Here is a 24644-nt window from a genome sequence, read left to right as displayed (position 1 = left end):
TTAATGCCTCTTTTATTTTTCTATTTCCAAACAAGATAGAACATGAGATTTTCCCAGGGACCAGATCACTTTTCATTTCGAAAATATGATGCTTTTAATATTTTCATTTTAATGAGAAGATTAAGTTATTACTTGTGGTAATATTTCTAGTTTAATTAAAATTATTCTACTTGTAAAAATATTATAAACTATTACTATCTCAGAGCATTTTTTATTTTCCTAAGTTTTCATGTTAGAAGCATTAAGAATTCACAATACTCCTAAATTAATTTTGTGTTATTTTTATTTTTCCAAAGAAAAAATAGTACTTTTCTAGAAATTGGATTTAGATTTATATATTAAACAGTATACAAAAGACAGGACCAAAAAAAATCTTAGGAGAAACACTTAATTAGTAGCTACTTTATACATTTGAAAGACTTCAACAAATCACTTTTGTTCACAAAATCCACCAACTGGCATCTTTATGTTTAACTCAAGTTTATAACATGATATTCAACTCTTTTATTTAAAAGAGATACACTTCATATATCAAGACTTTCATAGATTCCAGAAGCCATTTAAATTTTAATAAACGTTTTTGCTGATTACAGGTGGCTTAGATGAGCATTTTATCAGAGGTCTGAAATTCAAAAATCTAGTTAGTATCTTTCTTTCCCTTAATCTTTGTTAGCCAAATATGTTTATCCAGAACTTTCTTGTTGAAACTACTCAGTTTCTCCATGTTCACAGCATTGACTTTTCTTCCTTGTTGTTCATATTTCCTTACTTTCAATATTGTAGAAACAAATGAGTAACTACTAAAGCCAAAAACATTTGTGACATAAAAGGCTTCTTTCTCATTTGATTAAAGTACACTCTGTCTAGCTTGCCAAGAGAAAATATTTTCCATTACTTTTCAATTAGTATATAACTTCTGTTCTATTATAACCTCAAGACAGTTCTCCAAGTATACTTCCCTGTTTGAGGAAATAACAATAATATAATAGTAAGCTATTAGCAAAAAAAGGAGTTTGAAGAGTCACAACTATAGCCTTTAATATAAATGCCTGTGCCTTTTCTTATACATGCTGTTTCCTCTGTCTGAAATTATCTTCTAGCCTCTTTTTTATGGCTTGGAGCCTTCTAAATATTCGGGTATCACTCAATAAACACTTTATCATCTCTGGCCGGTTAACTCAGTAGGTAGAATGTTGGCCCAGCCTATGGACATCCTGGGTTTAATTCCAGGTCAGGGCACATAAGAGAAGTGACCATCTGCTTCTCTTCTCCTCCCTCTCCCTCTTATCTTTCTCATGTTTCCTGCAGTAAGTGGCTTTGTTGGTCTGAGCATGGGCCCAGAGCACTAAGGATAGCTCAGCTGATTCAAGCACCGGTCCCAGACAGGTGGTGACAGGTGAGTTTTGGTCTGGGTGCATGTGGGTGTCTGTCTCACTATCTCCCCTCTTCTCATTTAAAAAAAAATTCTTTCTCAGGTCTACTTTGAATATCTAACTTATACTACATTATTTTCTGCAAACCAATGAAATTAGCTTATTCTTCTATTTGCTTATTTATATTTTCTTTTCCCTTACTACAATTTGGTTCCACCATAAGAACAAGTATATGACTTGTTTTGTTCACCACAGTTCATTAATAAGAGAGATACCTGGCAATTAACTATTATTAATTGAATGACTGTGAATAAGAGTATATTACTTTAACTTTCTAAATGTCAGTTCCTAACTTGAAAATGGTGATAAGATGAGGTCTTTGTCACAAGATAGTTATGAAGCTTTAACAAGATATTACATCCAGAAAAAAATTATAGTTATTATTAACGAGGCTTGTGGCAGAGAAAACTGTCAAGTAAATGTTCTCAGAACCCATGCTAAAGCAGAAGTCTTCTATGTGGTTGTCATTAAACAATGTCTACTAACTGTTTTTAGCATGTGGCAGTCTATGGAGTACTCATCTCCAATCACCTGGACTACTTTTTCTCTGATTTACCAAATCTCTGAGAATGGGATAAGAACAAGTATTTTAAAATAAGGTTTATGACCTTTTTTACATACAATAAAGTTTTTTGAACTACTATCTCCTATAACTTGTTACCTGGATTAATAAATGCTGTAGAAATAAAATTCTTTTATAAAGACTTCAACTATGTAAAATGGAAAACATAATCTCAAATATCATGAGCTTTAAGGTTTTATTATGCATGTGTTACAGTAATATATGGTTATAGTGATTAAATATATAGAAATATAGAAAAACATGGAAGATATATAAATATAATTAGGATATAATATTAAAAGCAGTTAAGGAAATTAAATAAAGTTATGCCATCTGGATAGGAATTAATATTGTGTATACAGATATGATAGGCAGACTCTGCCTTTCACGCAGGGCTCAGTTAGTGTGTGTGTGAGGTTATGTATAGATAAGAAGTGGCTTGATGTCATAACTCTGTGGGTTGACATAGACAGGAGGCTCCCCTAGGAACATCTTAAAAGTGGCTTGATGTAACATTTCAGTAGATTAACATGAAAAGGACTCCCTGTTACATACTCCCAAAAAGGTGGTTTGAGGTGATAATCCTGTAGATTGACACCTGTTAGAAGGCACTGGCCAGAAAAGGTACTCAAGCTGAGGAGCGCCCTGCTGCCATAGTCTATAGTTGCCCAAACTCCAATGTGAACGTGGACTATCTCCACGCTGCTCTGAACTCTGACCAAAGACAGCCAGAGGAGCACACCGATGAGGCCCCCTTAAGCTGTACCCAGGCACGCCAAAAGGATTTGTGAGTAACTGCCTGTGTGATTCTTGCAACTAACTTTTGTGTGGTCGTGTCTTTCCTCTGGTGGCAGTTAGTATCAGCACTGATTAGTAGCATCCTCATAGCCACCTCAAGAGTGGTCTGGAAGAGGCTGCCAGTCCTGCTGACAAGCAGGAGTGTCCCACTGCACGGGGAAGTCGAATCAGGGATGCCTGATCAAGGGAGAGCTTGGGCTCTACTGGGACAGCATGTAGCTTCTATTTATTTACAGTCAAGTGAACGTAAATCTCTTAATATTAAAATCTGTAAAAATAACTTGTTTTGAAACTACTTTTTCTGATACCTTTTCATTGCTGCTTTTACCTAAGACAGTAAGCTTTTTCTCTGTTCAGATTCACAATGATGCTTAACTTCTTTAAGGATTTTCCCTGTTAAAATAGAAACAAAAGAAATCAAATAGTAATCTTCTTGTCAGTCTTTTACAGTTGACATTTTTTATTTTGCTTTAAGAAAAATGTGTATTAGGGAACTAACATAAATTTATGCCTTTTATCTCTAAGAATAAAATAAATAAAAAATCTTTGTCTCAAAGAAAAAGACCTACAGTCACCAATAATTCATAGACAAATAATTGGTTATGTGTGGGAGTAGAATGTGGAATTCTTATAAAATCAAATCAAGACTAATTCTCAGGAAATGAAATATAACTGTTTTTGAGAGAATCTGGAGGAGATTTGATTTGTCAATGATAGGGATGTGTACCTAAGGATTAGAGGGCTTATAACATAAATGATGATGAGCTAACAAGGAGTAACTACTGGTGTTCAACCACCTGCTTCGTTTTCATATAAATGTTATTCCACAGGTAGAGTTTGTGTTACCCTACCCTGTACAAAGCAGTGAATGGGGGAAAATTTGGGGAATACATTTGCACCTCTTGCCCCTGAATTTAACAATATTATTGTCCTATTTACAGCCCACCTAAATTTCATTTTTAGGTCATATCTTACAACTATTCTTGGGGTAGGACTATCACTGAAATACTGAAATACATGAACTTGCCTAAAAAAACTAATTTGAGATGTAGTCACACAATGTGTTATTTCTTTGTTATCCAGTAACCAGCCCTCTTTGGCTGAGGTCTCTTGTGTTTTAGATGAGTTTAGTGCTAATTCTATATTTGAAAAGAAACTCAGGCAGTTGGTCATTAATTTCATTAATAGCAATATATAAATATTAATTGTAATATATAACTGGATATAAATAAGTATAATTATATTTAGTCTTGTATTTACTAAGACCTGAGTATCCAAATACTCTACTCTGCATCATTGTGTCATGTTTGTCTTCTTATATATCTCAGTTGTGATGCATTTGATACATAAAAGTCATGTATATTATTATGTAAAAATTAGTCATTTCTGATATACATATTTGGAATTTTATAGTTCTAAAGCAATTTTACATTTTTCTTTTTTAATGAGAAGGAATGTACTTTACAGCAGAAATAACACACTTTTGGGGACATGGGAGCCATTTTACCAAAGCAGTGTGTCCTGAACAAAAGATCTGATTCACCTTTATTCAGGGCAATATTACAAAAACACCAGGTGAGCTTCCTCACTGCAGGTGCATCTGGGGACATTTCTGCATATGCACAGTTAGAAAACATGCTTATGCAAAGATTGCATGTTAAAAAATGGAGAAAAGTCTTTGCTCCTGGGAGGAGATCTTAGTCTCACATCATAATGTGACTAGTTTTGAAGAGGTAAGTCAGTAGACAGTCCTCCAGGCTGCTTTGGCCATTTGCCTTATTATTACAATACCTGTGTAAGCTTAGTAAGAAAGTGAAATAATTTTCTATCAAAGGAGTAGAGCCTTATAATTCAAAATTCAGATGTTTCTTCTATTTTCTCCTTTAACTCAAATGGTTCCTAATTGTTAGTTTTGATATTTCACTTTTTTGGTAATATGAAGAATTCTTTTTCTTTTTTTTACCAATGTTTATACACACAGAAAACATTTTATTTTAGTATATGATTCTGATTAGGTAAATTAAATGGGAGATATAAAACACTGGTTTCCTTTTCTATAGGATATGGAGCCATTTTAATATTTTGCCTACAGTGTGTATATATATTTTTATAGTTTTTAAAAACTCATTAATCTTCTTATTCCCTAAATTAGATATTATTATGTGAGACTAAATATAAGCTATGCATTAATAAAATTTCAGTATCTAAGTAGGCTAATGAAACAATAACTAATCTCTTCTAGAATAATTGCCACATTATTTACATGTTATTTAAAAACAAATTCTAAAATTACACCTATACTTACACAATGTTTTTCTAAGTATTTCAGGTTAATGTGATTGTCATGTCAAATTTTCATGAGCAATTGAACAATTGGAAATTACAGTTTTACATAGAAATTTAAGTCTCCTGACCAGGCCATGCTATAAGAATGACACGGCACTTCATCACCAGATGGAGAAAGACCTGCTGGGGCACTTCTCCAGGAGAAGTACACCAGTTTACAGACTAGGGGCGAGTTATATAGTGTTTGGGAGAGCCTGAGGGGATACTGATGCAAAAGTCCTGGTATGTCCAGAACATTCCTCCTTGGGGGGGGCTTCGAGCATGTGGGTGTTGAATCAAAAGTCCTGGTATGTCCGAAGCCCCTCCTTGGGGTGGCATGTCAGCTTTTTGGAATTTCCTCTGTCTCGGGGGCAATAGTCCAGTAAGGGTGAGGTCTGATAGATAAGTGGAACATCAAGAAGGCAGTTTGGAATACACATACCTATCATTTCTCAACTCTGTGATTATATATAAAAGAAAGGCAGTTATTAATTTTATAATATATGGTGAGGGGTGATGAGGAGAAAGAGGAGAAAAAATTGGAAAATTATTGCTTCTTCTGGACAGAACTCAAGAAGGGAATCTTGCCAAGCCAAGTCCCTCATCCAGTTAAGGAGGTCGTCAATTTTCATGCTGTAAGGTCTGAACCAGGGATGTCTCCGAAAACCTGAGTGAGGAAGTAAAAAAAATTTGCGAGGTAATAATTGTTAGTTGCTTGTTGCAAGTGCCAAGTGGACAGAGTGACATGGTGATACATGGTCTCCTGTATATGAGATGTGCTGGTCTGGTTCCTCTCAAATGAGAGGACATGTGGAGATTTGTAGAGACAGGGAACCTGTTGGTGTAAGTTTTTAGAAGGACTGAATATTAAAAGGAAGGGGGTTTGGAGAACATTCAGGAAAGAACTTCTTGGTCTGAGGGGCAGCTTCTTCCTGCTGTCATCCTTACCTATTTGATATTTCCCTTGTGAAGTTCTCCTTGGGGTATTGGCAATAGGAGTGTATGAGCATTTGATTGTAGGTAATCCTAAAGATTTCTCTCATCCTGGCCTGTAGGAACTTGATAAAGAAGGGGGCAAGTATTTGGAGATTAGGAATGCAGAAATAAGGAGGATTGTGTAGCAGGGTGATAGTTCTTCCATGGTAAAGTTAGAGATATTTTTTCCTGGCAGCCCTGGAGAGAGCAGTTAGCTTGAGCTAAAAGAAATGTTTAATGTTTGTTTGTAGGTTCCTCTTCAGCCAAGAAGACCCAGTGATCTTGTCCTCTTACTATGTGAAGGGTAAAAAGACTAAAAAGCATTAAGAGGTGAATGCTATTTATTCTCCTAGTTCTTCAAGGATACGGGAGAGCTTTAGGGTTAGGGGACCTGTAGAGGTTGAAAGATAGAATTTAGGAGGTTTGCTGATATAGGGTTTCAGATTTTTCTGTTTTGCGAGGGCAGGTTTCAGGGTTGATGTGTAGGGTTAGGTAGATTTTTTTCAATTTTCTGATTCACGAAGGTCTGCATGTGGTTCACTAATTTGTTCTCTAATTAGTGAACAAATGTAAGAGGCAGGGTTTAAAAGTTAGAAAAGTAAATAGGAAAGTGAGTGGACTAATGAAAGGCAATAGTAAGATGCCCAGTTTGTGTGAAACCACTGATTCCATGTTTACAAATTCGCTGGGCTTCAGAGAGAGAGAGAGAGAGTGGGAATAAGACATGGCAGTGGCCAGTCCCCCTGCCCCTAGACCTACTTTTAAAGAAATTTTTAAAGCAACAAAAAGAGAAATTACCTGAATTTCATTTGGTCCTTAAATTGACAGATAGTGTATTAGGAACTGGAAGAGGCTCATGGGGTGGGATTAGGTTGATATTTGGGGTGAGACAGATTAGGTTACAGGTTTCTGTACAATTAGTAAGGAGATACATATACTCATGGTCCCACTCGAGTAGAAAGCACCTGATTGGGTGAGGCAGGCTGAGAGGTGAATAGAGAATAGTACAAGGAGTCAGTTTTGTTTCTCTGTTTCTGAGCTCCAGATGGTCAGGGTGGAAAGAGTCATTCCAATAAGTGGGGAGAGCAGAGGATTGTTAGCTAGGGTGACTGATTAAACATTTCTTGAAAACCAGTTTTCTGACTGTATAACTTCTTTTTTTCTTGGTACAAATCTCCTACAGCCTGCATAAACCTACAACTCACTTAAACCTTCAGCTTTCATGCACTTTCTTATCCAGAAATAACTGGCCTTCATGACAACTTGCTTTTCCTTTTTTTTTTTTTTTTTTAAGTATTTCCATACCTTATACCTTCTATTATCAAAACCATACAATTCCTTACTACTAAGAACTCTTTTTTTTTTTTTTCTGAAGCTGGAAACAGGGAGAGACAGTCAGACAGACTCCCGCATGCACCGGACCGGGATCCACCCGGCACACCCACCAGGGGCGACGCTCTGCCCACCATGGGGCGATGCTCTGCCCCTTCGGGGCATCGCTCTGCCATGACCAGAGCCACTCTAGCGCCTGGGGCAGAGGCCAAGGAGCCATCCCCAGCGCCCGGGCCATCTTTGCTCCAATGGAGCCTTGGCTGTGGGAGAGGAAGAGAGAGACAGAGAGGAAGGAGGGGGGCAGGGTGGAGAAGCAAATGGGCGCTTCTCCTATGTGCCCTGGCCGGGAATCGAACCCAGGTCCCCCGCACGCCAGGCCGATGCTCTACCACTGAGCCAACCGGCCAGGGCCTCTACTAAGAACTCTTGATTTAAAAAATTTTAACCTCTAGTGACAATCAACTTGACTTTCTTTTTATCCTAGTTTCCCTTTTCCAAAGCCTGACTAAAAGAGTCCTTAGTTTTTTCATATATTTGCCATACGTAGACCAACCAGCTTCAGGTTTGTGATTGGAGTAAGGCATGCCATCTTTCTATTTTAGCAGCAGTGAGAGTTTTCAGGATCATGGTGTGTGGACCTGTCCATGTGAAAGTCAGTCCTTGGGTGATGTAATGCTGGAAGTGCCTCTTGGACAGTCTCTGAACCATTTGCTGAGTAACCTATAAATTCTGCAAGTACTTAGGGAAAGGGTGGTTACATTTCTACACTTTGCAGTTAGAGTTTAAGTCCTAGTAACCACTGCTTCTAGCTGGAATTAGCAGCAGGTCCCAGCCTATAATAGGCATGCAGCATTGAGATAAGAGGAACAAAGGAGATACTAAACATTAAACTAAGCAACAAAATTAGACTTTCAATACCCACAGTAGAGATCTTTGAGGGATAAATAAAACTTAAATATTCAAGTGAGGCATGGTCGATGGCCTTTGTGTTTACTAGAAATGAGATTAGCTTATTTGCTACTTGGAAGAAATACCTTAGGCTCATGAACAATGTCCTTGGGCCTTCAATGGCAATTCTCAGCATGCTGGGCAAGGTCAGGTCATAAGTAGCTGGAGCAGGGCTAGAAGAGACTGAACCCTCCCTCCATGGAGCAAGGGGGCAGCTTACCTTCTCATGTCCCTCTTTCCACAGCACAGGTGTGTCAACCAGTGGGGCTGGGAAGCCTGGCAGGCTTCAGTTCAATGACCTTTCTTTCCACTCTGGAGCAGGGCCTTGATGGAATGCTATGAAGCCCCTTAGGGTGCTGGAACCAAAAGTTGGTATTTCCTGACTTTTTTGGGGCCTTATTTGCCTTTTATATTACTTGCTTGGCCATTATAGACCTTAAAAGCCATGCTCAGAAGATCTCACTGAGGGGCTTGACTAAGAGCAAAATTGGGAATTCAGTGTTTAAAGAAGTCTATTAGACTGAGGAAAGAAAATATTTGATCTGTGGTGGTAGGTGGTTGGAGACTGCGGAGGGTCTGAGTTTGATCTAAGGTGAGACCTCAGGTGGTGGAGGTTAAGGTGATGCCTAGATAGACTAGGGACTGAGAATAAAGTTGAGCCTTAGCAGAGAAGACACAGTATCACTTCATGGTGAGGAAGTTAAGAAGGGTGGCGCTGTGTCTCCTTGAGGCAGGCAGGGGCTTTAGAGGAGTAGGTTATTTACACATTGTAAGAAAAAACTAATTTTGAGATTGCATGCTGCTAAATCCTGAGCTGGTGCCTGCCAAAACAGGTGTGGGCTGTTTCTGATCCCCACATAAATTGCTGGGCTGTATTAGTGTCTGGGTCAGTTTAAATAAAGGTAAATGCAAACAGAAAGTAAGAGTCAGGTGTAGGAATTGTAAAGAAGGCATTCTTGAGGTTTAGGATTGTGAAGTGAGTAGTGTTTGAGGGAATGTGTGACAGTAACTTATAGAGATTAGGGACTACTGGATGGAGGGGAATTATCACCTCATTGATTAGGTGTAAGGCTTGTATGAGGTGATAAACTCCTGAAGGTTTTCAAATAGGAAGAATGGGGGTATTGCAAGGAGAGTCCATGGGGATGAATAAATCTGGTTTAAGAGGTGGGTAATTATTGGTTTAAGGCCTTAGAAACAGACAGTTACACATTAAACAAAGACTTCACATATTATGAATTAAGAAATTTAAATGAGTGCACTTTACTTGTTTCAATTCAAATTATACTAGAGATATTTTCTGACAAACAAAGAGAAAAGACGGATTACTTACTCACATAGCTTAATATATAATTCTGCTTTTTAAGTTTTTTGAGATGGCAGGCAGTTGTCAGCATAGAGGGGAAGAAGAGAGAAAGCAGATGGATGGACAGTGTGAGCAGCTGGATGGAAAGAAGGAGGGTCGGAATCTGCAGCAGGAGGAGGAGGAGGAGGAAGTTAAACTATTGGTGTGGCGCCACATGGTCAGAGGAGTCAAAAGGATTTAGAGCTCTGAGGAGAGGGGAGAGGACGAGGAGGAAAGAGGCACAGTCACAGCTTGTAAGGAGGGAGGAGGGGTCAGAGAGGAGACAGACAGAACTGCAGTTTGTAAGGAGGGAAGAGAGGTCAGAGATGAGACAGGCATGGCGGCCAGAGCCACAGCTTCTAAGGAGGGGGGAAGGTGAAGAACACAGTGGAGAAGGGAGAGGCCCCCGGCCAGCAGGAGAGGAGAGAGACTGGTGAATGAGAAAACAAGATTTAGTGAAGGGAAGGGCTTTCTGGGGGGAAGAGACTCCAGCAAAAAAGATTTGCCGAGGGACTAGAGAGGGGTCCCAAGGGAGGGATGCCCCGGGGGTCAGGCAGGAGGGAGAGAGTTGGGAGTTCACTGAGAAGGAAAGATTAGGAGTAGAGGTTTTCGGTGAGGTTTCTTTGGCCAAAAACAGCCTGCGTGTAGAACAGAAGGTACAGAAATTAAGGACAGGAGAGAAGGGAGAAGAAAGCCTCCATGTATGGAATTTCTGATGCCCTCCCCATTTGGTGGCAGAAATTGTCAAGATCTCTTAGGATATTGTAATCAAATGTCCCATTTTCAGGCCAATGGGAGTCATTGTCTGGTCTGTACTGAGACCATGCTGTGTTACAGAAGAAGATTAATTTCTTTGGTTTGAGGTCTAAGAGACCGAGTTTGCTGAGGTTTTTTATGAGACAACCTAGAGGGGTCTGATCAGAAGGCTTAGACTCTGAAGAGCCCATAGTGGAGACAGGTGAGCAAGAGGGGGCATCCCCACCTTTTGTCACTGTCCCAAGAGGAGCGAATCTCCATGTGGGGGAGTCATACCTGACAGAGTCATCACCACCTGTCAGGGAGCTCCAAGGATGAGAAGTTCAAGAGAGTGGAGAGGTTTGGCTAGGTGCCTAGTCTTCTGTGCAGTCCACTGAGCTGAAGGTCAAACCCCTCAAAATGTGAGGCGTGTCAGAGAAAACCGTCTGACCAGAAAGGGATGTTTTTAGAGAGAAATTTAGAGGCCAACCGGGGAAGGGGAAGGGAGAAACTCCTTACCTTTCTGGTCCAGCAGGGGTTCAGGACAGGGTTAGACTGCCAGCCAATCAACCCACAATTACACGTCCAAACAGAATCAGGGAGTAAGCCTGGGACGATCTGCCGCTGCCCATTGCTTCCCTGGTTGTAAGTTTGGACGGCAAAGAGGGATAGTCCAGGCAGTTAGTACCCTGTCCCGGATTTCGGCACCAGATGTAAGAATGAGACAGCACTCGATCACCAGATGTGCAGGCTTTATTAGAGGAGAAAGACCCGCCAGGGCACTCCTCCAAGAGAAGTGCACTGGGTTACAGACTAGGGGCGAGTTATATAGAGCCTGAGGGTATACTGAGGCATAAGTCCTGGTATTTCCGGAGCCCCTCCTTGGGGTGGCTTGTCAGCTTTTTGGAATTTCCTCTGTCTCAGGGGCAATAGTCCAGTAAGGGTGAGGTCTGACAGATAAGCGGAACATCAAGAGGGCAGTTTGGAATACACATATCTATCACATGCACAGTGGATAAAGTGTCAACCTGGGACACTGAGGACCCAGGTTCAAAATCTTGAGGTTGCTGGCTTGAGAGCAGGCTTATCAGCTTGAATGTGGGATCATAGACATGACCCCATGGCTGCTGGCTTTGCTAGAAACCCCTGGTCAGGGCACATATGAGAAATAAATCAGTGAAAAACTAATATGCCACAACTATGGGTTGATGATTCTTGTCTCTCTCTCTTCCTCTTTCTTTCTCTCTCTCTCTCTCTATCTTTCTCAAGAAAAAAGAAAAACTTTTAAATAAAATACAGCTAAAGATTTAATTAAAGTTAAAATCATCCATTTATATTCCATAAGATAGACTTGATATGTGCATTTAATATTTTTTTTTGCAAAAATCAACTGTTAGTTTTGATGAATATCAACAGAAATGACTTTTCAATGGCTAATATTTTAATGTCACATATATGAAATAATTAGCAAGTCTCAGCATACATATGTAAGGTCACTTACGTAATAATCCTGGCTATGTGTACATATATTGAAATTATGAAGTAAAAAGAAATTTCCTGTAGCTACTGGAGAAAAGAACAATCCCAATGCATGTATGCTCCATTTAGGAAAAGATCTCTTTTCTTTATTGTCTGCCTTTCTCCCAAATCTATGTTCTGGTATAGTAGTAGCTAATTCTCCTGGTTGCAGAATTGTACTTCCCCATTCTTTACATTAAGTTAAATATTGTTGCTTTCTCTGTCTTATGCTGTGTAATACTATTACTTGTAGTAATAGATTGTATTGTTGGTTTTCCTTCTTACTATGCTGCATTTGGAGAATATGGTAGAATAAGCTGATTTAGCCAGTTTGTCTCATAGAAACCAACAGCCTTTCTCTCAATCTTTCTTGAACCACAAGCAATTAAACTTTCATTCCTACTACTTAAACTAAACAACAAAAAATCCCTTCTAAATTCTACTAGTGACTTTCAAATGACCAAATGCAATGATCAATTCTTATGCCAATTTTGGTTTCCTGCTTTCCTCACTGGAAGCTCTTTTCCTATCATCTTTTGGTGGTTTCTTTTCACTTTCCTGACCTTGAAATATTGGAGTTTCTATTTCCACTATTCTTTAAGTGATCACATCTCCACAAACTTAAAAACAATCCATATGCTTACATTAAAAAAAAAAGTTATCTGCCTTCTTCTCACTCCTGAACTTTTGAATTATGCTTTTAAGTAGCTATTTAATATTTTCACTTATAAATCTAATGGGCACTTCACAATTAGCTTGTTTGAAATTAAATTCATAACTGTCAAACTACCCGCAAACTTTTTCTCCAAGTTTCCCATTTTTATATATGACAACTCCAATCTTCTAATTGCTTTAGACAAATATTAACTTTCTTTTAATTTATTTTTTGTCAATTTACTTTAATTTTTATAGTAGTTTTTAGGTTCAAAGCAAAATTGAACATAAAATGCAATTTCCATGTATTTTCTGTCCCACACAGGTATAACCTCTCCCCCATTATCATCCTGCACCAGAGTGGTACATTTATTAAAATCAATGACCTTTATTGGTAAATCTTTATCACTCAAAGTTCATAGTTTACATTAAGGTCTGCTCTTGGAGTTGCACATTCTGCAGGTTCTTATGAGTCCTATTTTTTTTTTAGTGTTATCTCACATGAGGTTATCACAAATTACTCTTGCTTCTGTATTTCAAATATGCAGATGCTAAAACTTCTTACTGTTACAGGACAGCTTTTGCACAGTTTGGGAACTTTCTTGTGTCAAGAGATGCCCAGATCTTTGACTCATACAGGAAAGTTTTTAAGAATAAATCAGAATGAGAATAAAACAAGTTTTATTCAGGTAGAGAAAAAGAAAAAGGCTAGGGCACAGGCAGAACTGTGAAAGAGGCTAAAAGTACTTGTGCAAGTGGATGCAGCAGACTAACTCCATCCTGAGCTATGCACATGGTCAATTAGTTTTTGAGATTTTGTGTGTTTTCAAGGACAAAGGTTGTCTACAGGTTTTGTGGCACCAAATTTTGACTTCATTTTCTGGTTGGGAAAGGACCTTGTGGCTTCTTCAGCCACAGGGGTTTCCAACTGTTAACTGTTTCCCTTTGATCATACTACTTATCAGGAACTTCTTTTATCCTGATCATTATCAATTACTCCATGGTTGTTCTTGTTAGTGTGCTTTATCTCATCAGCCTGTGTTTCACAGAGCCCCACTGTGTTTTTCTACACTTTTAATCCATCCATATAAATAAATATACCTCCTCTCCAACTGAATGAGAAGAAGGCAGACCTGAATTTGTCATCTGTGGCCTCATTCCCTAGAGTTAGAATCTTCAAGTTACCAGATCCTAAGAGTTTTATGCTGCTCTGCTGGAAATACCATATAGAGATATGGCTGATTTCATCATCTCACGAATATAAAGAGAACTCTTTTAATCAATACTATCTAATTATAAGTAGTAATTGTAGATGGAATTGTGGGCCAAATTGAAGTAAATATTGTACATACAGTTGTTGGCCATAGCTTCTCCGTGACACTTCCCAGACCAAAGGATTGTACAGCCCATACCTATATCCCATAGATATGTACTATATTTCCCCACCTAACACAAATATTACATTAACTTTCAAATCTTTTTCTCCAGTTCTTACTTTCCTTCTAAATTCTAGACCTGAATTTCTACTTACCACACATCCACCTGTATAATCCATAAGGAACTCTAATTTAACATCTACAAAAAGAAACTCACTTTACTCCTCTACAGTCTCACCCTTATAGTTTTCTCTGTGCCCGTCTCAGGGCCTTTCCCATTTGCTGTGTCTTTGCCCTGGATTTCTTTTCCTTAATTATCACCAGAGCTTAACTTTCAACTTCATTGTGATCTATGTTTACATTTCATTTTCTAAAAAATTTAAGTGAAACCCACACATTATTAAAACTATTAGATTCATTATATATTTGTCTGTTATCTATCTTTTATCTATCTATCATCTATCTATCTATCTATCTATCTATCTATCTATCTATCTATCTATTAACATCTCTCCTCTATCTACTTACCTACTTACTTTTACTTAACATGTCTTTTTCTTTCCTAGAATAAAACATCCAAGAAATAAAAGCATGTATCTGCTTTATTCTGTGGGATATCCTATTCCTTAGATGGTGCTTACATTATAGGAAGCATAAAAATAGTTTTGAATACCTATTTCTATGAATGACATGCAAATCAAAACTTAAAGTTACTTTAGGAAACCTAAGAAATTGTGAAATATTTATGTAAAGTAATATACTAAAAACAATTTCAGAAAATAAAATAGGCAAGTTTTATACAGATAATTTATTAACAAAGACATGAAATAGTTAATAATCCAATGGAGGGGAACAACAGTCCACATCATTAGCCATCGATAAATACAATTAAGCCCTGGCCAATGGCTCCATGGATAAAGTGTTAGCTCAGTGCGTGGATGGCCCAGGTTGGATTCCCAGTCAGGGCTCACAGGAGAAGTAACCACCTACTTCTCTATCCCTCCCTTCCCCTTTTCTCTCTCTTCCCTTCTTGCAGTCAGAGGCCCAATTGGTCCTAGCATTGCCCCCAGCACTGAGGATAGCTCGATTGATCTGAGATCAGCCTCAGGTGCTAAAAATAGCTCATTTGATGTAAGCATTGGTCTAGATGGTGTTGCCACGTGGATCCCAGCTGGGACATATGCAGGAGTCTGTATCACTATCTCTACTTCTCTTACTTAAAAAAAAATGTGTGTGTGTGTGTATATATATATATATTTAATTTATATAAAAGCACAATAAAATGTCACTAAACTACTAGAATGGCTAAAATAAAAATACTGATAATAGCAAATATTGGCAAGATTTTAAGCAAATGGAATTTTAAAAAATAGTTGGTGGGCAAGGAAATTTGTATAATCATCTTGAAAAATTCTTTGTTGGTTTCTTATAATGTTAAATATATACTGAGGTTTTTAATTCCTAAAACATTTACCTAAGAGAAATAATAACATATGTCCAAAACTCTACACAAAAAATTTGTATACAAATATTAATAACACTTGATTCATAATGGCCAGACACTGGAAACAACCTAAATGCCTATCAATAAGTAAGTGGCTAAACACACTATGCTATAACTATAAAATATAAAACTATTTAGCAATTAAGGAACTGAAGATGCATACAAAAATATGGATGGATCTCACAAGCATTATGCTGAGTAAAAGAAGCCGGAAACAAAAGGGAGCTTAACCCACCTACAGAAAATTCTAGAACAGGCAAAACTAATCTACAATGACAGAAATAGATTAAGCAAGACCTAAAGTGGGGTGATTTCCACACTAGAACATTTAAACATGATGAAAATATTCTGATCTTAATTGTGATGGTCATTACATAGACTTCCACATTTGTTAAAACATTTATGCATAAAAATTGACATTTTATTGCATGTACATTTTGCCTGAGCAAAAGGATTTAAAAAGTAAAAATTTATATTTAAATAAAAATAAAATTTTGAGAAAATAGTTTAAATTATTTTAGAGATGTGTTCAATTATATTTTTAAATATAGTGTTTTTTTATTTTTTAACCAAATTTCTAACTATGAAATTTGTGACAGAGAACCTTCATTCAATTACATAAATATAACTGAAGCTTAACAATGACTATTATAAAATGTATTAAAAATCTAAGAATGAACCACTGTTGTATTTGGTGGTATATATTATAAGCATCATATGTTACAGAATGTGAGCCTCAACTCTGTCCATGTGGGATCATCATTCAAAAGTTTTTTTTTTTTGTTTTTTTTTTTCATTTTTCTAAAGCTGGAAACAGGGAGAGACAGTCAGACAGACTCCCGCATGCGCCCGACCGGGATCCACCCGGCACGTCCACCAGGGGCGATGCTCTGCCCATCCTGGGCGTCACCATGTTGCGACCAGAGCCACTCTAGCGCCTGAGGCAGAGGCCACAGAGCCATCCCCAGCGCCCGGGCCATCTTTGCTCCAATGGAGCCTTGGCTGCGGGAGGGGAAGAGATAGACAGAGAGGAAAGCGCCGCGGAGGGGTGGAGAAGCAAATGGGCGCTTCTCCTGTGTGCCCTGGCCGGGAATCGAACCCAGGTCCTTCGCACGCTAGGCCGATGCTCTACCGTTGAGCCAACCGGCCAGGGCATCATTCAAAAGTTTAATTCATGTTTATAATAAACAAAATGACATTCACTATTACTATAAATATCCTTAGAGATATTCCTTATGCAGTTATAGTCATGAACAGAGAAAGCTAAATTTAAAGATACTAATATCCCCTGGCCGGTTGGCTCAGCGGTAGAGCATCGGCCTGGCGTGTGGGGGACCTGGGTTCGATTCCCGGCCAGGGCACATAGGAGAAGCGCCCATTTGCTTCTCCACCCCCCCCCCTCCTTCCTCTCTGTCTCTCTCTTTCCCTCCCGCAGCCAAGGTTCCATTGGAGCAAAGATGGCCCGGGCGCTGGGGATGGCTCCTTGGCCTCTGCCCCAGGCGCTGGAGTGGCTCTGGTCATGGCAGAGTGACACCCCGGAGGGGCAGAGCATCGCCCCCTGGTGGGCAGAGCGTCGCCCCTGGTGGGTGTGCTGGGTGGATCCTGGTCAGGCGGATCCCGGTCTGGCGCATGCGGGAGTCTGTCTGACTGTCTCTCCCCGTTTCCAGCTTCAGAAAAAAAAAAAAAAAAAAAAAGATACTAATATCATAGAAAAAATAATTTAAAATGTCTTTATTATCATTAATTTTATAGGAAATGCTTTAGAAAAAAATTAATATTGCATATTTCTATTCAACCTTCAGAAATTCTCCTTTTCATTTTAAAAAAATACATATTCTATAATCACCATTTTGTTGGTAATTTTACTTCTCTGCCTCTGAGAAAATATGCTCAGGTTTTTATTTAATAAACAGTATTGAGCAATTTAATTAGTACTATACAGATTTAAACTGAAATACAAAATTTTTAATAGCCATAAGATATATAGAGTTGAAAATATAATTATTAACTATTTCTTAAAATAATAATGAAAAATACTATTGAGAATAAATCATAAGGTATCAAACAGGATGGCTAAAGAAAAAGTCAAACCTTGATACCTTACAGTAAGATTGAACAAAACCTGAACAAAAATAATATTTTAAATATCTCCCTGTTGTCATGAATTTTAGAAAATAAAATAAATGGAATACAGTAAAAGCTTAAAGAGAAAAAGGCTAATCACCAAAAATATCAAGATAAAATTATAGTCAGATTATTCTCCAAGGACTCTGACTGTGAGTAGGCAATGTAGGTGTAGAAAAACACTACATGTGTGTTCTGAGCTCAGGGCAAACTCCAGCTGCATTGCTCCCTGTTTTCTAAATCCCTGAGGTATCAAGTAGCAGATACATAATTTCTCTGTTTTCCTGATAACTTATGGATAACTTGTTTTAAAGCTAATCTGAATACAATGGATACCATCTCTCATTGTTAACTACTTTTATGGTATGGCTGCATGACATTAGGTGACAGCAATTTAAAACAATCACTGGAAAAGTAGCTGCACAAGCTCTGGAGACAATCAGGGCCTAAGGGAAGTGGCAGATCTTTCTGCTGTGGAGATGGAGCAGTTAGTCTCTAGGGTAATTGTAATTGGTTACTGTATATCCACTGTCCCAAGGAAAATGCAGGACCCAGACACAAGTGAGTTTCTGACCAGACAACCTCCAGGATATCAAGTAACTAAGACTGCTTATTTTCAAAAATATTATATTCAACAAAACTACTACTTGGATGGAAAGTAAAATATTAACCAATCTAGAAAACAATCTGAGTATTTAGCAGAGTTTAATATTTGTATTTCCTTTAATTCAGCCATTCTGTGCCTTGCTTATATATCCCAGACGTTTCTCTTGTTTGTATAATAGATCCATCAGGAACCATATAACATTTGTCTATTGAATGTATTTGATAGTTGAGAGCTGAAGGCAACCTATGTGTTCATCTCTAGGTTAATGGATAAGTTAAATACGTGGACATAATTCCTTTCAATGTCATATATTTAAAAACTACAGATAAGATAAACCTGAAATAACAGATAAATAATAAAATATAGTTTTACTAATAAAAGGTAGTACATAGAACAAACAAAATACATAGCACATTTTTATTGCTATAATTCTAAATTTGAGACAAGCAAAGGAATTATAAATTTTTACCATGACACATCATTATCTAAGTATTAATCACATTAAAATACATGCCTATGGTGGACATTACGGAGCATTATGAGAAAGACAGATTAGAGAATGTGGATTAAAGAAAAAATAAATTCAAGTAAGAGTGCACACACAGTGATAATAATTTGCAATAGACTAAGGAGTTTGAAGAATTGGGATCTGTCATTCTTTCAACTAATCAAACAATGAAAAATCTTTCAACTAGGTAATGATTTTAATAACATTATTTTTGAATTCCAAAGGTGTGTGTGTGGGGGGGGAGAATACAATGACAGAAAATTTTACATTGTGGAACTGTTGTGAATTTAATAAGCAGTAAAGAAATTTTTTATAAAAAAGATTTTTTTATTCTAATTAAGAGTAATTGTGCTTCACTTTATTCAATGTTAGAAAAATTATCTGAAAGGTTATGTTAAAATTTGATTACTGATGTTGCTTTCTCTAAATTTACCAGTTTTATAAAACATTGCCTGAATAATGTTAACTTTGTCTTAATAAATTACATGTAACTAATATTATTCAAATTAGCCTAAATTCCTTTCAATTTTTCACCTATTTATTGAGAAAATATAAGAATATGCAGAAGGAAGATGGTATGATGAAATAAAAATATGTCTGCACTGTGCTTTAAATCCTGGTTTACCTCTTCCTGAATGTTTCATGTTGATTGTGTCTTACCAGTTTTCTCTTATGTAAAATGAAATCATATAATATAGAGAGATTGATTATACATATTAACTGAGATAACAGATAAAACAACTAAAAAGAAAACCTTGCTAGACAATAAACCCCCCATTCTCCTGATAAATAACATCATGATGCTAAACAGTACAGATGACTCAAATTCTATTTTTGATACAATGTGAAACTAAAGTGTGAAACTTATAAGGCATTCAGAGGAAGACGAGTACCACATAACGTCACTCACATATGGAATCTAAAGAACATAATGAACTAACAAGCAAAAGACAAACAAACACAGATAGCATGCTGACAGCAATGGGGGTGGGTGAGTGAGGGGGGTGGAGGGATTGAGCTATAAAGGAGAAAAAAAGATAAAACTTGTAGTAATGGGACAGCATTGTGGTGATTGCTGGGGGGAGGTGAGCTGGAGGAGGTGGAGGAGGGTACAGAACTATAAATGGTGATGAACAGAGATGATTTGAGGCAGGTGAAAACACACTACAGTGCAAAGATAATGCATTGCAGAATTGTGCATCTGAAACCTGTATAGTTTTGTTGACCAGTGTCATCCTTGATAAATTCAAATAACAAACAAAAATAAAGTGTTGCACTATCTATTCTGCCTTCCGTTGTTCAATAGAGATTTTAAAAATGTTAAGAAATGATGATTGGGAAAGAAAAAACACTCTATTATTAACTGTTAAAATAAATATTTTTTAAAATTTTGTCATAATGTGATTATTCAACATCTTGTTTTTCATTTGTCATGTGTATAGATTTGTCCTATAAAATATCTGAAAAGTTTTTTGGTTTTATAGTTTTGTTTTTCATGTCTACCTTTCCAGTCATCCTTCTCCTCCTCTTCCTTCTTCTCCTCCTCCTCCTCTTCTATTTGTTTTTTCTCTTCATCTTATTTCACCTCTTTCCCCACATGTTTTTTCTTTCTCTCATTTTTAAAAAAAGAAATATGGACCAACTTTTATAATCTTTTTAATAACAGTCTCTATGATGTGGAGTTCATAATTTGCATTCAGCTGTTTATGTACTAAAATGTATCCATCTTTAGTTAGAGCAGTATCTTACATTACTACCACTTCTTGCGATTTTAAAATCCCTTTCAATATATCACTTATTTTATGATAATCTCATTTTTCCTTATGTGACACATGAAGAGAATGTGATTCCAAAATCTGTAAAATAATTTGGAAAGTTTTTAAATTTTTTTTTTTAAAAGACTGGAAGCAGGGCTGAACTGCTTTGGGTTAGAAATCCACTATTTGTCAGAAATATTGAGTAGATAAACTATTAGTTGGTATTCATGCATTGCCAAATTATTGAATGTTATTATTTACTTTTTCTATTTACATATCTATAAATTTTTGTCCTGGCTGGATAGCTCAGTTGGTTATAGCATTGTCCAAAAGCACAGAAGTTGCTGGTTCAATCCTCAGTCAGGGCACATACAGGAACAGATTGATGTTTGTAAAGCCAGTAGCGGCAGCCAGCATCACAGCCCTCTGGCCCATGCAGGTTTAGGTTCACGTTGGGGACTGAATAAATAAACAGGGTATTTTTACAATCTGGACAGAGGTGCTCGGCCAAACCCCACTTCATTTGCCTAGTTAACAAAGAGCTTCACCTGATTCTCATTTGTCTCACCCATGTTCTCCGGAGGAGGCTGGAAGCTAGTTTCTCATTAGTGTAAAGTAGATTTGGGTGGTATGGTGGGAGTTGTCTTTGAGTTGCCTTGGAAATTTAATTGAATTACTGATGGATCACATTTTTTTCATGAATAAAGGTGGATGTGCTTTTGGGAGACCTTATGTTACAGCTCACGAACAATAAAGACTGTTCGCTATGGCGTCCTCCCTAATCCATCTGTATGTATATATCTTTAAGTCTCAGTCTATCATTTATTCAATTTCATACCTTTTCCCATTTGAGACCCCATAATAGACTCATTGTGGCTGGACTGTGATAGGTTCATATTTAATTCAGATGGATCTTTGAGAAACAACAGAGCCAAGAACTGGTGGGCCATGTTTCTTTAACCCTGCTCACAACTGACAGATGAAAAAATACACAGAGCAGGAAAACATTTCCCTTTCCATTCAGGGCTTTCAAAGCCGCTGACCTTTTCTGTTTTATTTTCCTAGAATCAAAGGCCTCACCAGTCTTATTCATCTCTGTTCCCTATCTCCTTCTCCTGCACTAACTGGCTTCTCCTTCAGCACTCCACCATTTTGGCTGCCTCCTCTCCTCCACGTGGCCTCTTTGCCCTGCTACAACATGGGCTCTTCCTCTTTCTACAAGAATGTGATCTCTCTCTCTCTCTCTCCAAAATGGCCTCCTAGCTCCTCCTTTTAAAACTTTTCCATGTGAAAGCCCTGCCCCAATATACATTAGCATAACCAAGCCCCTTCCCAAGCAAGAAAGGCAATAGCTGAATCATATGAGAGCATCATCACATGAGAGCATTGGCCATCTTAGTGAGCATAAAATAACTTATCTGCCTGACAATGTTCTTGTCTCTCCCTCTATCCTTTCCTCGCTCTAAAATAATCAATTAAAAAAATTCAAAGTGGCTTTTCCAAAGTGATCTAGTTTATTTATTTTAGGCACACAAAAAATTTATCAGGATTTATATGATGCTATTATGTATAATATAATGATTCATTATAATTATAAATATGGTATTTTTAATGTGCATTAATAGAAATTATCTTGATGCTAATCTAGTTAAATTAAAATTTTAGGTAGGTAGCTCTTGATGCTTAGAATAATGAGCCCATAAAATGTGATTTATACAAAGCATAAGACAACCAATCTATAGGCATAGAAAATAAACTATTTTACAGTGAACTAGTTGTAAAGAAAGCTGTACATCAACCTACTAAAATACTATTAATATGCAGTATTAAATCATAACAATACTTTGAAAACTGTTACTCTAAAAGTAGGCATAAATAAAATGTAAATTATAACTATGCACTATCAATTCTAACCTAAAGCTTTTAAAAGAAAGAGTAAAATTTTCATCATTCTCTTTAAAAGAACTTCTGAGAGAGTGAAATTAGGTGATGTTTAAATTTGTTTATAAAATATTAGACATTCTGAATTTTGAAAAACTTGTAGAATATACACTCAAAAATTTTGTATTTTAAAGATAAGTACTTTGTAGAAAATCATCCACTTAACCTTGAACCCTCTATAACTTAGATTGAGGAACTTTTGTTACTATAAAAGCCCTGAATGAATGTCTCTTGGATGCAAACACCAAGAAAGAGTGAGTGGGTGACCTTTGTGTAGACACAAGAATGCATGTGAACAGACTTTAGAAAATTAGTCTAGAGGTTCTGGACTGCCCCTTCCTCTCTGCTTATTAATTAGCAAAAGAAAAGAATGTTCTGCTCAATTTAGCTCTTTCTACATGTCAGCAAGACTGCCATTAATCATTCTTCTCCTTTCCCCTGATCTCCCTCCCTTGTAATCCTGTTACCTCTGTTCTGCTTCTGATCAGTAAAAGCTAAGGGAGAAGGAGATTCAAGAGGTCTCTCTTTGCCTTCCTTGGCAGATCTCCATCTCTCTCCCTCTTGACATATTTTGTGTCTTGAGTAGGTTTTTTTCCACGTGACACTGGTAGTTCCCAGTGGGCTGGAGCACTACCATATTTAATGAGATTTGGAGACTATGAATCTCTTACCTTTCATCTATATATTGTCAGAGTGAAACATTGTGCAATATATCATTCAAATAATTTTCCCTATTGTGTGAATTCTCAAGACAACTTTTATTATAAGAACTTTAATGAGAGTGGGTTTTTGCTTATTGAAATTTATGTAAAAGATATGAATATCAAGGTTTATATTCAACTCACTTTTTATTTCTTTTCTTTATGAATTTTACCTTTGTGGTTGATGAGTTAGAATATAATATCTGAATACAAAAAGAGGAAGACACTTAAAATGTATTTGCATTTTAGTGAGACAAAAATAGCATTTGCCAATTTTAACTATACTATTAATCTATAAAGCAATTTGAATGAAATATTTTAAAGACTTTAATATATTCAAGTAAATATAATGTAATGTAAGTAATTGAGATATTTAATCATGGAAAAAATACAGTTATGACAAATTCTGGAAAGATGAGGACTGAATTTGAATTTCCTCCTTTCCATCAAATCTTCATTTTCTCTGTCTTTCTAGAACTCTGTGATGTCCCATGACATTATGGGATGAACTGTATTCTCAGTGGATATCAAAATCAGCATATCTTGGGAAAATCTTAGCTCTCTGTGGTCTTCTGACTCATAGATGAAATATCACCACAGTGAAGACTATGAGAACATGAATAAGCTTGCTGGACCTGACTCATCTCAGAGGCCTTAAGAATGAGGAGACTGGCCCTGGCCGGTTGGCTCAGTGGTAGAGCGTCAGCCTGGCATGCAAGGGGTCCTGGGTTCGATTCCCGGCCAGGGCACACAGGAGAAGTGCCCATCTGCTTCTCCACCCCTCCCCCTCTCCTTCCTCTCTGTCTCTCTCTTCCCCTCCCGCAGCGAGGCTCCATTGGAGCAAAGATGGCCCAGGCACTGGGGATGGCTCCTTGGCCTCTGCCCCAGGCGCTAGAGTTGCTCTGGTTGCAATAGCACAACGCTCCGGAGGGGCAGAGCATCGCCCCCTGGTGGGCAGAGTGTCGCCCCCTGGTGGGCGTGCCGGGTGGATCCCGGTCAGGTGCATGCGGGAGTCTGTCTGACTGTCTCTCCCCGTTTCCAGCTTTGGAAAAATACAAAAAAGAAAAAAAAATGAGGAGACTGAGGCATGCACATCCCCTAGTTCCTTAGTAGGTAAAAGGCAGCTTACCTATAGGGGTGAAGAATGCTGTTCATGATATTTGATTACTGTTATGTGATGGCAGACAAACCAAGCCTGAAGAACCCCCTAACTAATTTAAAAAGTATAATAATAACAACGAACTTAAGGATTCTATATAACAACATAACACTGACACTTGAAACAATATTAGAACAGGGTAAAGAAAAGAGAGTCAATGGTACTGAAGGGCACTAAGTTAAATAACAACAACAAAAATTAATAGATTCAAATGCAGCATACTCATGTGGCAAGCACTTATTTTAGAACTAGGAAATATAAAAAAATCTGATTTCCCAAGTGAATAATATAGTAAATAAAGAAGATATAATCATGGTTGAGACCAGAAATTTTGGCTTAAAA

This window comes from Saccopteryx leptura, chromosome 8, assembly GCF_036850995.1.
Source record: "Saccopteryx leptura isolate mSacLep1 chromosome 8, mSacLep1_pri_phased_curated, whole genome shotgun sequence".
Classification (NCBI taxonomy): Eukaryota; Metazoa; Chordata; class Mammalia; order Chiroptera; family Emballonuridae; genus Saccopteryx; species Saccopteryx leptura.
This window is presented reverse-complemented; position numbering follows the sequence as displayed.